The sequence below is a fragment of the Chrysemys picta genome, chromosome 1 (genome assembly GCF_011386835.1).
Source record: "Chrysemys picta bellii isolate R12L10 chromosome 1, ASM1138683v2, whole genome shotgun sequence".
Lineage (NCBI taxonomy): Eukaryota > Metazoa > Chordata > Testudines > Emydidae > Chrysemys > Chrysemys picta.
The window spans coordinates 332,649,007-332,664,278 of record NC_088791.1 but is presented as its reverse complement, the minus strand read 5'-3'; positions in this window follow the sequence as shown (position 1 = coordinate 332,664,278).

Here is a 15,272-nt window from a genome sequence, read left to right as displayed (position 1 = left end):
AGTGTACATCCCAGTGTACATAAACAAACTGCTCTGCATGCCCCCTCCTCTCCTCTCCGCATATCTAACTCTACAGGGGAATGCAAGGCAGATAGCAAACTCTGCAACATCTGTGTAAATACAGTGAAATGGGAGGGGGTGGGGACCAAGTGAAAATTATATACCGGGACCCCATATTTCTCTTGCCTGGCCTGGGGATAATAGTCATGCGGGGTGGAGCATGGCCCCCTCTATGTGTTGTAGGGTGCCTAACATCCTAAATGGACTGGGCCCCCCCACAATGCATTATATGGCACCCAGTACATTCATGGGACAGTATCTTCTCTATGTTGTAAGGCATCCACCATGGTAATAGAACCAGGCACCCCACATTGTGTTATAGGGTGCCCATCACACAGCTGGCACCACATCGTCCTCTCTGCCTCCCATGATACCGAACACATTGACAGTACTGTGCAAATTGTGAAGAAAGATTCACTTTTGTTCATTTTTATAGTATTCATATTTAACTTAACTGTAGCCAGCACCACACCAAAACCCAGGGGTTTTGCCTGAGATTCGGATTCATGGGGGAGTTCAAACGTACTTGGAACTGCCTCCACGATCTTAGGACTTCTGGAGTGCAGCCATGAAAGTGATACAGGTTCCATCCAAACATGCAGTAATGAAAACAGTTCTTGAGATCCACCATTATTGGGATTAAGTTACAGTGGTAAATATACTATTCCCCCCAATTTTTAATAAAAAAAATGCATAGGAAGTCGGCCTTGTTTGTTTTTGTTGTTGTTTGTTTAAATTACAGAGAAAAAATGCCAGAAGGAGGAAGTTATGGGTGCAAACCTCAGCCCTTCAACCTCCCAGCGTAGCCAGGTATGGGCTCTACATGTGCCTCTGATAACATTATAATACATCTATGGCCTCTTTTGTCACTTATGCTGCACCTCATGGCATCTCAGAACTTTATGGTGAAAGCAGTGCTAGGACTCAGTTCCCGTTCCTCTAGTAGCACAAACCCTTATCTCTTGCTAATGGAAACTTTTTGTTAACACTACTCACCGCCTAGGGCCAATGGCACTCAGGCTATGGCTGCACTACAGAGCTTACAGTGGCACAGCTGCACCGATGCAGCTGTCCCACAGTAGCGCTGCGAGTGCAGACGTTCTAAGCTGACAGGAGAGCTCTCCTCCCATCGACTTAATTACTCCAGCCCCAGCGAGCAGGGGTAGCTACATCGATGGGAGAAGCTCTCTTGCCGACAGAGCGCTGTCCACACCAGCGCTTTGGTTGGTGTAACTTACGTTGCTCAGGGGGGTGGCTTATTTACACCCTGAGATACATAAGTGACACCAACTTAATCTGTCGTGTGTACATAGCCTTAATTGAACAGTTCCAATTGTGCCAGTAAAGGGACATAAGCACTACTCAATTTCTTACAGTATAATAATTTTAAAGACATTTTCAAAGCATTTTGCAAAGAAAGATTTATTTTCTGTGCATTTCTATGAGGCATTTAGAATAATATTCAACATTGACTACAGAAAGCACTAGCTATAATTTGCATTGCTATAACACCTTCCATCCAAAAATCATACACATTAATTAAATTAAGCCTTATGATGCCCCTGTGAGATAGGTAAATATTACCCTACTGTACTGATACAAAACTGGTAATTTACAAAAGGTGAAGGTCAAGTGGCACTTGTTAGTGGCACAGTTGAGAAGAGAGTAGATCAGGAGCACTGCTCTAACCACTGGTGTATGCTGCTTCTGGCATTGCCAAATGGACTACAGATGTCCCTTTTACAGGTGGGGAGTCAGATTTAGGGCTGCTGCTATGGCACAAAATAGCAACAACACACTACAGAATCAGATTCATTTTCTCTCATTGTTAGCTCTCTCCACTACCCACTTTATGGCTGCTTACACCCACATCATGCCTGCCACTCAGGCCCATAAACTGGACATCAACTCTTCCCACTCTTCCTTCCCTTACACCAGTCCATGGCCACATCCTGTTTATCCTCCTCTTCTCAGGGCTTCTGTAGATACTCACATCAGCTCCCTTGAATCTATACAAAATGCTCCTGCCAAAATTCTCTCTCACCCTTGTTCTGACCACATCCTCCAGCTGGCTCCTCGTTGCCCTGTGCATCGAGTTCAAACTCCCTGCCCTTGCATTCAAGGAATTACATCACTCAGCCCCAACCTATATCTGACCCCATCTCCTTTCAGTCCCTTCCATTCAGGGTCCCACTGCCCTTCTTCGGGCTGTGTGGATTTAGACCAGATACAGCCCTAGATCAACTTTTCCCAGCTGGCCTCTTTTTATTTAGGCCTACTTCCCTAAAAGTGTTTAGGCTTCTAATTTAGGAACCTAAATACCTTTGGAAATGCAGGCCCTAGACCATGAGCTAGGAGATCAGTCCTTCCCTGTTATGAGGGAAGAGGCAGACTATATACTGCCCTCTTTTACGGTGCTTATCCTGGTTGCTGGGGAAGAGGAGAGCCTTGCCCCACCCTACAAGGCTCCTAGTCCCAAGCCCTTAAACAGCCAATAGTCTATGTTTTCTCCAAACACTAGCTATTCCCTGTGACCACTTCCTCTTTCCTAACACTTGCCTCTGCTTTCCCCTTCATCTGCTCCACGGGTTTAGAAACCTTAAAGGGTCATGCCGTCAAACGGGTTGACTGACCCCCTAGTCTCTACTACCCTTAAAGGGTACACGTGTTACACCCATCCAGTTGCTAAAAGAAAAAGTCCACGTAACCCTACCCAACCCCAGTGATAAGTGCCCTGGTTAACACTCCCCAGGTAGCTACAAATTCCTCAAGACCATCTCCAAAGGCAAAGCAACTCACCCATTTCCAATTAAAGAAACTGTCTCCAACCCTTCCCCTGCTCCTCTAGTAGTGCCCATTCTCAGCTGCCAAATGCTACCAATGCTGTTTTCCCCATCATACCAGGCTGGCCATGTTCTTGGGACTTGGCAGGAGATCGAACTTAATAAGGATCCTTCTCTGAACACTTCACAGAGGGCCACACTTAACTAATTTCACTCCCATACTAGCTCACAAGGACTAAGGCATCAGAGAGAGCCCAGGAGGGACTGCATTCCTTTCAAGCTCATTTAACTCGGAAATAGCCCCTATCATTTTCTTCAATCACCTTTGACCCAAGAGCAAGGGTAACAAATTTCAGCCCCAAAGGAATACTTTTAAAGGAAGTTATAATCAACTGGAAGTAGAGGGTTAGAATAGAACAGCCACTTCAACCTTTTGCCATGCTATAATTAGTAGTTACACACGTACACAGAGTGCAGAATTTAATAGCATTTAGGCTCACGCTCTCATATTCTATCAGTGTCTGGCAAAGCTTTACAGCTACAAGAATTTTGATGTAGAGATAAAAAACGTTGATGCTTACATTGCTAACTACACCAGGGGAATAACTACATTTGGGCCCAGTCCTGTAAGCACGTGAATGAATAGTCCCACTGACTTCAATGGGACTTCCCACTTAAAAGGAAAGCTACATGTGAACGTTTTTTTCAGGATCGGGCCTATAATCAGTACAACAAGGGTGTATCCTGCTTCACTTACTCATATCACTAATTCCATGTATGCCAATGAGCCAAATTCAGACCTGGTGTAAGCAGGTGCCACTCCTTTGACTTCATCTTACACAAGGTCTGAATATAACTAACAGGATGACTCCTGTGAATAAGGCTCTCAGGGACTAGCCGTGTATTTCTACATGTCAGTAATTTGTGTGTGCAAACTTAGCGCTCATCTGTAACCCAGAGGCTAATTAGATTGTGTATAAGGTTTCATGAAACGTGAAATTAATAGATTTTTCATAGATTCATAGACTCTAGGACTGGAAGGGACCTCGAGAGGTCATCGAGTCCAGTCCCCTGCCCTCATGGCAGGACCAAATACTGTCTAGACCATCCCTGATAGACATTTATCTAACCTACTCTTAAATATCTCCAGAGATGGAGATTCCATAACCTCCCTAGGCAGTTTATTTCAATGTTTAACCACCCTGACAGTTAGGAACTTTTTCCTAATGTCCCACCTAAACCTCCCTTGCTGCAGTTTAAGCCCATTGCTTCTTGTTCTACCCTTAGAGGCTAAGATGAACAAGTTTTCTCCCACCTCCTTATGACACCCTTTTAGATACCTGAAAACTGCTATCATGTCCCCTCTTAATCTTCTCTTTTCCAAACTAAACAAGCTCACAACACACCTGTTAATGCATCCCAGAATGACGTTTGCTTTTTTTGCAACAGCATCACACTGTTGACTCATATTTAGCTTGTGGTCCACTATAACCCCTAGATCCCTTTCTGCTATTTTAATACATTCCAATGTACCTGAACACAAAAATGAAAGTGACTTGATGTTTGCCACTGGGCGAAATAAAGGACATACAAAATGGCAAGGGATTGTGTATTTAAATTAGTTCAGTTTTAATGATCTGAGATGTTATTAGTAACATAGGAGCAAGGAGGAGATGTACTCAGTCCTCTCAGCACCCTGTGTTCTTTGCTTCTGTCTCTGAGCCCTAATCCTACAAGCTTTTATGCACATGAGTAGTTCCATCACAGTCAATGGAATTAATGATGTGCTTAAATGTACTCACTTGCCTCAGTGTTCCTAGAATTGGGGCCATAGTTTGTAAACTCTTTGGGTCACAGACTAGGTTTATTTCATGTTTTGTACAGGTCAACACAACTATTATTATTCATTAAAAAATGAAGAACACCCTGGTTTTTTTTAATGGGAAAGCCAGACAAGTGGGCGGTGCTTATAATGGTAGGAATGAAGGAGCATGATCCATAGGAATGGGATACAGTTGCTGAATTGCATTGAGATGTCATCAAGTTAGGCACTAATCCAGCATATATTGTATCCATTTTTAACTTTCTCTTAGCCATCTGCTTAATAATGCCTTTGTTCATTGCAACACAAGTCTGAATGCAGGACGAGTTTACTATTGGAGCTGTACTATTGAGCTTGGTGTGCGACATCATTTTATTAGCCCCCATAGCCCATAAAACAGCAAAAGATAATAGGCATTTTTCTCCTGTTATCTGAGTTGTACTTGTTCATATTACATAAGCCAGTTGCAGGGAAAGGAGAAGATAAGTAACTTGTGCAACAGTTCGTTGACCCCAAAGTTCAGATGCTCAAAAGAACATCTCAGTAAGAACAGCTGTAAGGAAAAGAGAATGAAATCGGCAGGTGAAACCACACATCTGATATTTTGCAGGTACATATTTTGTCATGGGCACTATATTTTCAGAGCCCAAATCCCAGTCCTGTTGAATCAATGGCAAAACCCCCATTGAGAACAAACAGAGAAGGATTTGTCTCAGTTGAGAGCACGCAGAGCAGTACTGATGGAGTGACTATAGAAAAAGGTGCTCTGGATGTGGAATAAACACTAAAAGTTCAGCATCTTGACTCTCTTAACACTTTATCCCCAAATTAACAAAAGCAATGTACTTTTTGACCTTGCCCCCTTTTAGCTATCTTATATTTTTAAAATCCTAAATACCTTAAAGTCTAACTGCAGACACATTTAATGCTAGTAAACGTTGTTGAGTGGTTTACTTTAGCATATCTAAACATTGGTTACACACAAAAAATTCACTGTAAAGCAGAGATTTGACAGCAATTTTTGCCCATCAAGTTTTATAAAAGCTCAGCACTGTTATTCTCCCTCTTTCCCTGTCCCCAGCCAGTGACATTATGATAACTGAGATTCTGTCAGAATGTACATTCTTAGGCCTTGATTCTGCAATTGGAACTGCATGGCTAGACCCTTGCACTCACATGGAATCCCTTAGCATTATGGCATGGGGCGGGGAGGAGGGAGAAAGAAATAACCTTATATATAATTAAATAATAGTTCACCAAAATAGATCTATTTGTTAAGAATTCATCTGTAATATTTAAAATAGAGTAAAAATAGAGCTGTTGTATTCTTTACTATAATTAGCAGAGTTTAAAGATAGCCAAATCAGCCTTGGACACAGCAGGAGATATCCAGTTTGTCCTGATTGTGTGGGAAATGAAAAAAATTGTAATACTTGGCACACAAAAGAAATGTGTTAACCAAAAATGCTGTTGAAATATTAAATGAAATATGTTAGCTTACTAGGGGGAATAGTATGTACTTTCTAACAAACTGGAAGAACAGACCTTAAAATTTTGAACTACAGAAAAAAAATTAACCAGTGAAGTTTAATGATCAACAATCCTCTATAGACTTGAAAGATGACGACAATACTACATAAATCATTCAAGTCCTTGGGACATTTTTGGATACATTTATTCTCAATGAGTAGCACTTTATCATACAAATAGTCTCATTAGCTTCAGAATCTAGTCTCGTTACACAATTTGAGTTGCAAACTGTTTAAATTAGGAACAGCATTTTCAGTAGCAGCCATTGATTTTTGAATGGCTCTGTTTCTGGGGTGTCCAGCTGGAGTGTCATGTAGCATTGCAATGAGAACTGAGGTTGTGGGATACATTATTACTGTTAGTTAAATAAGTTAACAAATCGATGTTTTATCAAGGCTGTTGTCGTTTAGCCTAGATGTAGTTACTGTCTGTGAGAGAATCAGCAGTACATGTAGCACTGCTTAGTATCCGGAAGGATGTGTGGCAGCTTTGCATTTTCTGCTAAGTGTGACCCTTCAGTGCAAATGGAGGGCAGAGTTATCAGAAGTGCTCAGCCCTTGCTGCTCCCATTGATTTATGCTGGAATCGGGGGTGCCCAAGACTTATCATCAGGCCCCTGTTGCCTCATGTTGGGCATCGAACAATGGAGCACCCAGAATCAGTGGTCTTTTTCAAAAATCCCATTGGAAAGACTTTATTTGGAGGCCCACAAGAAATCAGTTGGTGGTTTCAATACAAGTCAGTCCTCAGGGGACAGGTGTCCGCATTAGAAAATACACCGCTGCATTTGGCATTAGTTTGTAGCCTTAGGGCTTGATTCACCCCCTCTATCAAAGGGAAAACTGATTCTTCAGGAGGCAGTTCAGGACATTTCACCCCAGCGGACGTTCACCTTTGGGGATGGGCACTACTGCCTTTCTTTGGAAGTTCCATTGAGGGAAAGCAGCATGAGGATGTGAGGTGAGTTCCTGCCAGTGGAGATTGTGCAAGAAATGCACTGAATTCGTGCCTACAACAGCTGCTCTGGCCATACCTGCTCCCCAGCCAGCATGATTTGGGGCATGTGTTCGCTACAGCTGTGGGCCTCTCAGTGGTCTGTGCCACTGCAAACCTCTTCTGGGTAGACTTTCTGCTGCCAAAGCCCATTGGTGGTCTGAAGGGGCTTCCCTTAGAGTTGGTCCCTCCAGGGTAGAGATAAGGCATAGTGGTGGAGTGGCATGGTGAAGAGCCGTTGGCCATGCTCTGCTATTCCGTGCATACAAAGATTATTTTATTATCTAGGCCAGTGGTCTCCAAAGTGGGGTGCGCAAGAGGATCATTGGGGGTGTGCGGCAGGAGGAACGCTTTTTTTTTTTTTTTTTTTTGCTTTGGCAAAAATGGTAGAGCCGGCGCAGCAGAGGGAGCATGCTCAAACTTTTTTTACTGATGGGGTGCACGATCAAAAAAGTTTGGAGACCACTGATCTAGGCTGTCAACCCTGCACTTTTCACTAGCAGGAAATTCACTTAAAATGTTTTCTAATATCCACAGCTGTGGGTTCTGAAAAAAACATGATTCGTTGATAGTGAGTTAGCAGATTTATTATTTACCAGCCTTTTCTATATTTAGAAATGTGTACCATTTCCCCCCCCCCCCCCCCAGAACTTAATTATGTGGATGTTTCTTCTTGTTTATGGACTTGACATTTCATAGCCCTGCTTTAGAGGAAGAGATTAACTGAAGAACTTCTCCACTGTGCAGGGAGGAACATATCCTTAAGTGCTTCTCATCGCTGGTGCGTTCTGTTTCCTTGAAAGGACAGCTTACAGTTTCACAGGCATTTCTGCAAGAGTGTCCTTCCTCTGTGGAGATGGTCTGCCTGATAAAAATACCATTCTTCCAAAGGTTAACAAGTGTAGCATGCATAACCTGAGTTCTCGTCTAGGCTACAAAGATTTACCAACAAAAGTCCTCTTCTGTCAGCACAGCCTGCTGTGTGTCCATACTTAATTTTGCATCCCACCAACAAAACCATTTATTTTTGCCAGCACAGATATTCCCTTTTCTAGAGTGACATACATCCTTTGTCGGTACTGGACTATTAGCATAGTTGCAGTATGGACAAACATGTAGTGTCCTCTTGAAATTTATCTCATACTTGTAGTGGGAGGATAGAACTTAAAAGGGTTCAGGCCAACTTTGAGGACCTTTGTACCTCTGAACAAGTTGCTTTTGGATGTGCTCATTCTTTGTGATCTTTCCTAATCTCTTCAGGCCAGATCCTGAGATGCTGAGCACCCAGATCTCCTGTTGAAGTCTACAGGAATTGCAGAGCCTCAGTACCGCTCCACAGACCGGATTGCCCTGCCTGGTCTAGAACACACAGGACAGGGCTAAGAGGAAGGAAGATCCCCATGCAGAATTTCTCCCCTAGTGTTCAGTGGAAGGTGTGATTTATCTTTTTCTGGAGAAGGGCACAAGGCTAGTCCCCAAACCTCACAGCCCTGGTAGGATTCAAAAGAGAGCATGTACAAACTCTTGTTGGCTCAGTGCATCTGTGTCCCCTTTCCCCCACTCTCTGGCTCAAACAGAGCTGTGCACCAGGGATCCCCACCCCCACTCACAGCTGACACCCGCCCCCTTTCACTGGCAGATGTAACTTAAAAAATTATGGCACAATTTGGCCATTTGTACTTCTATACTGGCTTTCATCTCAAACAACTTTACAGACAATTAATGCATCATCTTTGAGGTAGGTAGGGATAATTGTAAAGCAACCCATTTTGCAGTTGGGGAAACCAAGGCACAGAGATATTAAAGACATGAGGATTTGATGGTGGGACAAAAACCTTCCCCAGAGGCAGATCACAACAGTGACCACCACAGACTCACTTTACAGCCAACCCCACACAGCTGCTGTGACCTCCCCATATGAGGGGTATTTGACCACCTTTGATCCCCATAGTTAGAGATCCCCAGACCTCGTCTCTACACCATCTCTGAAATCCCATTCGTGCTAGGGTGCATGACTCTCCAGCACAGCTATGGTGCATGGGAGGCAGGGGTTTCAGAATCCTTGCACATGATTCTCACCGTTTCCTCCTGACATGCAGCAGACCTCATTAATGCCACTGCATCCAAGGCCTTCTGAACCAAGAGGGTAGGGCGGGGGGATTTGCCTCTAAGTGATTTGCCCAAGGATAGACAGTGGCAGAGCTGAGAAGACATTCCTAACTCCCAGTCCTCTGCAATAAGCCCTGAACAATACTGCCTCCTTTCTTAAAAAAATGTGTTTCTTAAACACATTAGTAAACCAAACTGCAGCTACAGCCACGTAGGGCCAAAAAAGGAGCAACTATGGATTGTTATTTATTGAAGGCGTTTTCCTGTGAGTGGAGCATTTGATAAAAGCTTATTTAGATCCAGCCAGTCCAGGAGCCTCAGGAGTCATATCTTCCGCTTTAGAGCTGTGCTGATACTTCACTGAGGCCAAAAAAGCTGCATGGGGTTTTGACGCAGCACTGGGAGAGAAGGAGTTTTGAAGCTTGAGACTGGAGCTTGTGCAGCATAGGGCTGAAACAATTTGTTTAATTAAAACATTCTGCCAATTAGATCATCTGAGTCGCTTGCTTCAGACCCTGGGTGGCCCACCACCAGAAAATGTGGAGAAAGACACGGCCTCCCAGACTCTCCCCTGGCCTTCTTTTATCTATCTCAAACACTGCCGTAAAATCCATCAGTCTCTACAACTGCTCCAGCCGGCAGCCATGATCAAACAGACCCTCTTCGGATGCCTTCCACTTCATATCTAAGCTCCTTCTTTTCCCCTTCAAGGCCCTGCACAGTTTAGCACCTGCCCCTCTCTGTGCTGTCATTTTTCTTTCCCCTCCTTGCTCCCTTTGCTCCACCTAAGCTACATATCAACCCCGCTTCCCGCACACACTTTGTGCCCTACGCCCAGTCTGATCTCAACATCATCTTCCCTGTGACTGCTCTACCTGGAATCCCCCATCCCTGACCTGCCCCCTCTTGAGGCACATTGCTTCTAGCAAGAGGCATAAAAACCCCAGCACTCCCTACAATATTGTTAGCCACCACCCATGTGTCCCCTCCTGGCCAGGGGTGCCTCTGCACTGCACTGCCCTGCTCTTTATTCACCTTCATTCAGGCCCATTTACACAGATTCCACACACATCTGTTCATCCAATCACAACATCCCTTCTTGGGCTCTCAGTTTGTTTAGATAAAGGCCAGGTCGACCCAACGAACTTACATTGGTATAACTGTGTTTCTCAGGGGTGTGAAAAATCCACACCGCTGAGCAGCGCCGTTATAACCACAGTGTAGACAGCTTCTCCCATCCACATAGCTACTGTCTCTCCCCGAGTTGGATTAACTATGCCAATGGGATAAGCTCTCCCGTTGGTGTAGTATCATCTTCACTGAAGCACTACGGAAGTATAGCTGTGCTGCTGCAGCTTTTTAAGTTTAGACCTGCCCAAAGTAAACTCAAAAGTAAAATGTTTAAAGTCCCAAAACCAAATCCATCAATTTTTACCCTCTTGTTGGGTCACTCCCCAGCCTTACCTGCCTATAGTTTCAATCCCCCATCCTAGGGCTTTCAACTGGAGCCTACTCACACCTGGTAATTTCTTGTCTCTCTAAGCATGCCCACCCCTCCCCTGACTACAGCCTCCAGATGATTTTTATAGGGAAACCACCTGATCCCTATTAGGTATAGCTAATTATGTAATCAGGGTTGTCTGACTCCTGACTTTCCAGCCTGTGGGGCAAGCCACCAAGTTACACTCCCCTTAAAGAATGGTTAATAAAATAGCGAATGAAAATATATCAGATAAAAACCATGCAACTGACAAGGCAAGTGCTAAACAGCATCACTCAGTCATGTGACTGTCATATCCCATCATCCATCAGCCTATGTAGCCTGATTAGACCTCTGCAGTGAGCTCCATGTAAGTACAGGGTCCATCCATGCAGAGCTCCTTGCTGAATCAGAGTTGTAGGCCTATATCATGCAAAGACTTACTCATGTGCTTAACTCAGCATTATTAATGCCAAGCTTTCAAAAATTGTGAGTCAGAGCCCAAAAATCACGAGAGTGGCTTAAAAATCATGAGATTTAAAAATATTTTTTTAATTTGCCTTCTGGGTTTTTGGTTTTTCTTTGCGCCTTTACAGTTCATGTTTTCAAGTTTTCCTCTGCAACCAAGAGGGCTAGAAACTAACTTTCTATTTTGAAATCATAGCTGAAATTCTCACAATCACATGACTCCATCAGCTGGGGCTTTAAGAAAAAAACCCAATATTAAGAGCCTCATAAAATCACAAAAGTTGGCAACAACATTAAACTTTATGCAATGTAAGTAGTCCTATTGAAATTAATAGAACTACTTGCAGTGCTTAAAGTAAATAAGCTTAAATCTTCAGAGGATGATGGCCTTAGGACATGTCTACACTAGCACCTATGTCAGCAAAACTTTTGCCACTCAGGAGTGTGCAAAAACATTCCCCTAAGCGACATAAGTTTTGCCGGCATAAGTGCTCATGTGCACAGCACTATGTTGGCAGGAGACGCTCTCCCTCTGACATAGCTACTGTTGTTCATTGAGTTGGTTTTAGTATGTCGACAGGAGAGTTCTCTCCAGTCAGCATAATGGGGCTACACGAGTGCTCTTACAGCAGCGCAACTGTATCAATACAGCTGTGCCGCTGTAAGCTTGTAAGTGTAGACAGGGCCTTAGACTGCAAACGCCTCAGAAAAAGGACTATCTTCTCCCTTGCCTGTAAAGCATTTGTTGCAACTTTGGTGCTATGATGTGTTTCCATAACTACTGCAACTGTAGTTTAAAAGGGACAAACATGGTTAGTAGACTTGCAATTTACCTTCCAGCCCTCTTCCCTTCATATTCCCCCATTATTTGTTGGCAGGGTCATCTAATTTATGTATTTTACACACACAAAATAAAATACTCCACTGTTTCCACCAGCCTTCTTTTCAAAAATAAACCAGTGCCAACAACCAAACCCTCTTAAGCAACAAAGCAGTGTGCGCCTACAATGGAAACAACACTCAGTAAAGAAGGCACATTTTCATTTCAGGCATTTAAGGGTTTTTAAACAGTGAGTAAGAAACATTTTAAGTATTTCAAAGAATAGAATCCGCAAGTGACTTTGAAACTGAGGAGCATTTGAAATGTTACTAATTTTAACAGTATCCATTCCTGAGGGCCTGTGTGGGAGTTCTGTGCTCAGGTCAAGAGCACTCCATGACCCCAAGACAGATTTAAAATTCTACTTGGCTGAGACACTGCTGTTTAAAACGGATGTCAGCATTTTTATTTTGGGAAATAAAGTTTGAATTACAGTTTAAGGACAAGGGGATTTATAGTGGATTTGTTCAATTAAAAAACTATACCTGAATGGGGAAAAGGGAGTCTGGTCTCAGCCATTTGAATATTTGTACCACAAGACATTGTCCCTGGCTAGCATGATTTCCTCATGCCTTTGATATCCAGCCAAATAAGAATGAATGAAAGACACGTAGCTTTCAAAGTCCGGTTATAGGCTTAACACAGCTGAGGAGAGATAATTACAGTTGCGTCGCATTTTGCATGTTCAAAGTACTATACTAATATCTCCAGACTGGGACATACAGCGACTTGCCAAAGGCCAGACATCAAAGGCCTGTTTTTCAGTCGTGTCAAGCATCTGCAGCTCCTACTGATTTCACTTGGGGTTGTGGTTGCCCCACACTTGTGAAAATCAGGCCCAGAGTCAGGAACTGGAACAGGATTAGAATTCAGGATTTGCTGGCTTTCCAGTCCTGTGCTGCCTCATAGGCATCAGAATCTCCCACAGGATTTGCTTAGCACCCATTATAAAAACTGGACTTTATTTTATCTGGGCCTAGAGAAAAGCTCGGTTGGCTGGAATGTGTTTTTTGGAAGTTTTTCTTGTCTTTGTTTCCACCATGGAGAAGTTCCTCCTCAGGGACCATTCTGGGTATTTTCACTTTTCATTATAAACAGCAAATTTAAAAAAGCAGCTTTTCTCTTGCACGTAGCACAAATGTCCAACCGGCAGTAACACAGCTTGTAATTAGACCTGAGCAAGCATGTACTTAAACCTTGGATGTCATGCAGTCATACCTTTGACACGGATGTGGGAGTTAGCAGAAAGAAGGGTAAGGAAAGCCAATCCACTGTTATTCAAATTAACAGAGCGGCCTTATTTGCAGTGTGGAGGTGTGATTGCAACTATTTTTAAATTTAATTATGGGATAGGTAGAGTTCTTTGGCTTTCAGGCTACTTGAGCTCCTCACCTACTCTTTTTATTTTTGCATGGTGTAAGTATTGCTATTTATGTAACAGGAAAGGTGTTAATCACATCAGTGCTGGCTAGTGAACCATGTGAGGCCACACTATGTTCTTGGATAGAATCATAGAATTGTAAGACTGGAAGGGACCTCGAGAGGTCTTCTAGTCCAGGCGCCTGTATTCAAGGCAGGTTTAAGTAACATAATGGGGTGACATTCAACTCTGCGCATGGCGCTAAGGCAAACCTAGCCACTACTTATACTCTATTATAAGGACTGTTGCACTAGTTTAGATGGAATAAAGGGGCCCAAAGAGTGCTAGGGTAGGTCTACACTTACTTCCTGGTTCGGCGGCAGGCAATCGATCTTCTGGGATCGATTTATCGCGTCTTGTGTAGATCCCGGATCGATCCTGGAAGTGCTCGCCGTCAACGCTGGTACTCCAGCTCGGCGAGAGGAGTACGTGACATTGACGGGGGAGCCTGCCTGCCGCGTCTGGACCCGCGGTAAGTTCGGACTAAGGTACTTCGAATTCAGCTACGTTATTAACGTAGCTGAATTTGCGTACCTTAGTCCGAAGTGGGGGGTTAGTGTGGACCAGGCCAAAGATGTTAACATGACCTGTAACTGTCTCACACTGAACAGTTTTGAACAACATTCGGGGTTTGGCTTACAGACACCTCAGGGTACTTAGAACCATGGCAAATACCGTTACGCATTCTTTTAATCTTTTATTAAAGATACAGAAAAAGAAGAAAAAAGTTAAAGCATTTGAAAAGCAAAGTATTAAATAAGACTTTAATTTTAACAACATCCCAGCTTGTTCCCTTTAGCTAGAGCAGAGGTGGGCAAACTACAGCCTGCGGGACCCTCCTGCCAGGCCCCTGAGCTCCTGGCCTGGGAGGCTTGCCCCCAGCCCCTCCCCTGCTCTTCCCCCTCCCCCACAGCCTCAGCTCACTGAGCCATGGGTGCAATGCTCTGGGCGGTGGGGCTGCGAGCTCCTGGGGCAGTGCAGCTGCAGAGCCCGGCCTGACCTGGTGTTCTGTGCTACGCGGTGCATGGTTGGCTCCCGCCGGGTGGCACAGCTGTAGGATTCACTGGGTTTGGGACTGAACCCCCATTTGTTCCATGTGGGGAGGATCAACCACCTGATGATGGAACAGTTAACAGAAAGAAATTCTGAACAGTGGAGTGGGAGATTGTGGAGGAATTCCCATGACTCTAGTTACCCCTTCTGTCTCTGAAACAATAGTCTCAGGTCAGGAATTCCTGCATCCCCAGAGAAGAATGGTATTCCCCAGAACCCACCTTTGCAAGATGCTCATTTCACACACATTTCCTGTTCAGTGAAAGTAGTACACGGAAGGTAACCAGGGCCGTAGCAATAAAGAACGTGGCCCCTTCCGAACATATGTCTGGGCGGGACCCCTTACAATGCAGAAACTGGAATGCGGTATTTATTTTGCCACTTTTAGGGGCCCCCTTCCTTGCGGGGCCCCCTCCGGTCGGAGGGTACGGAGGGCGCTCACTACGCCTTTGGGTAACACCTTTGTACCAATAATACAGAATAATCTCCCTGTAGGAATTTTGCAAGCAACTTGCACTTGGAAAAGCTGCACTTATGCAAGGCTACAGCCAGCTGCCAATTAGACAGCAGCCTTGACTCTCCCAAATTCTGTTCTTCTTTTCCTGCCATTCTGTATGTACCAGAGTCCCCAGGATGCTCAGTCAGTTCACTGCTGCCCTAGTACTGACTTATTT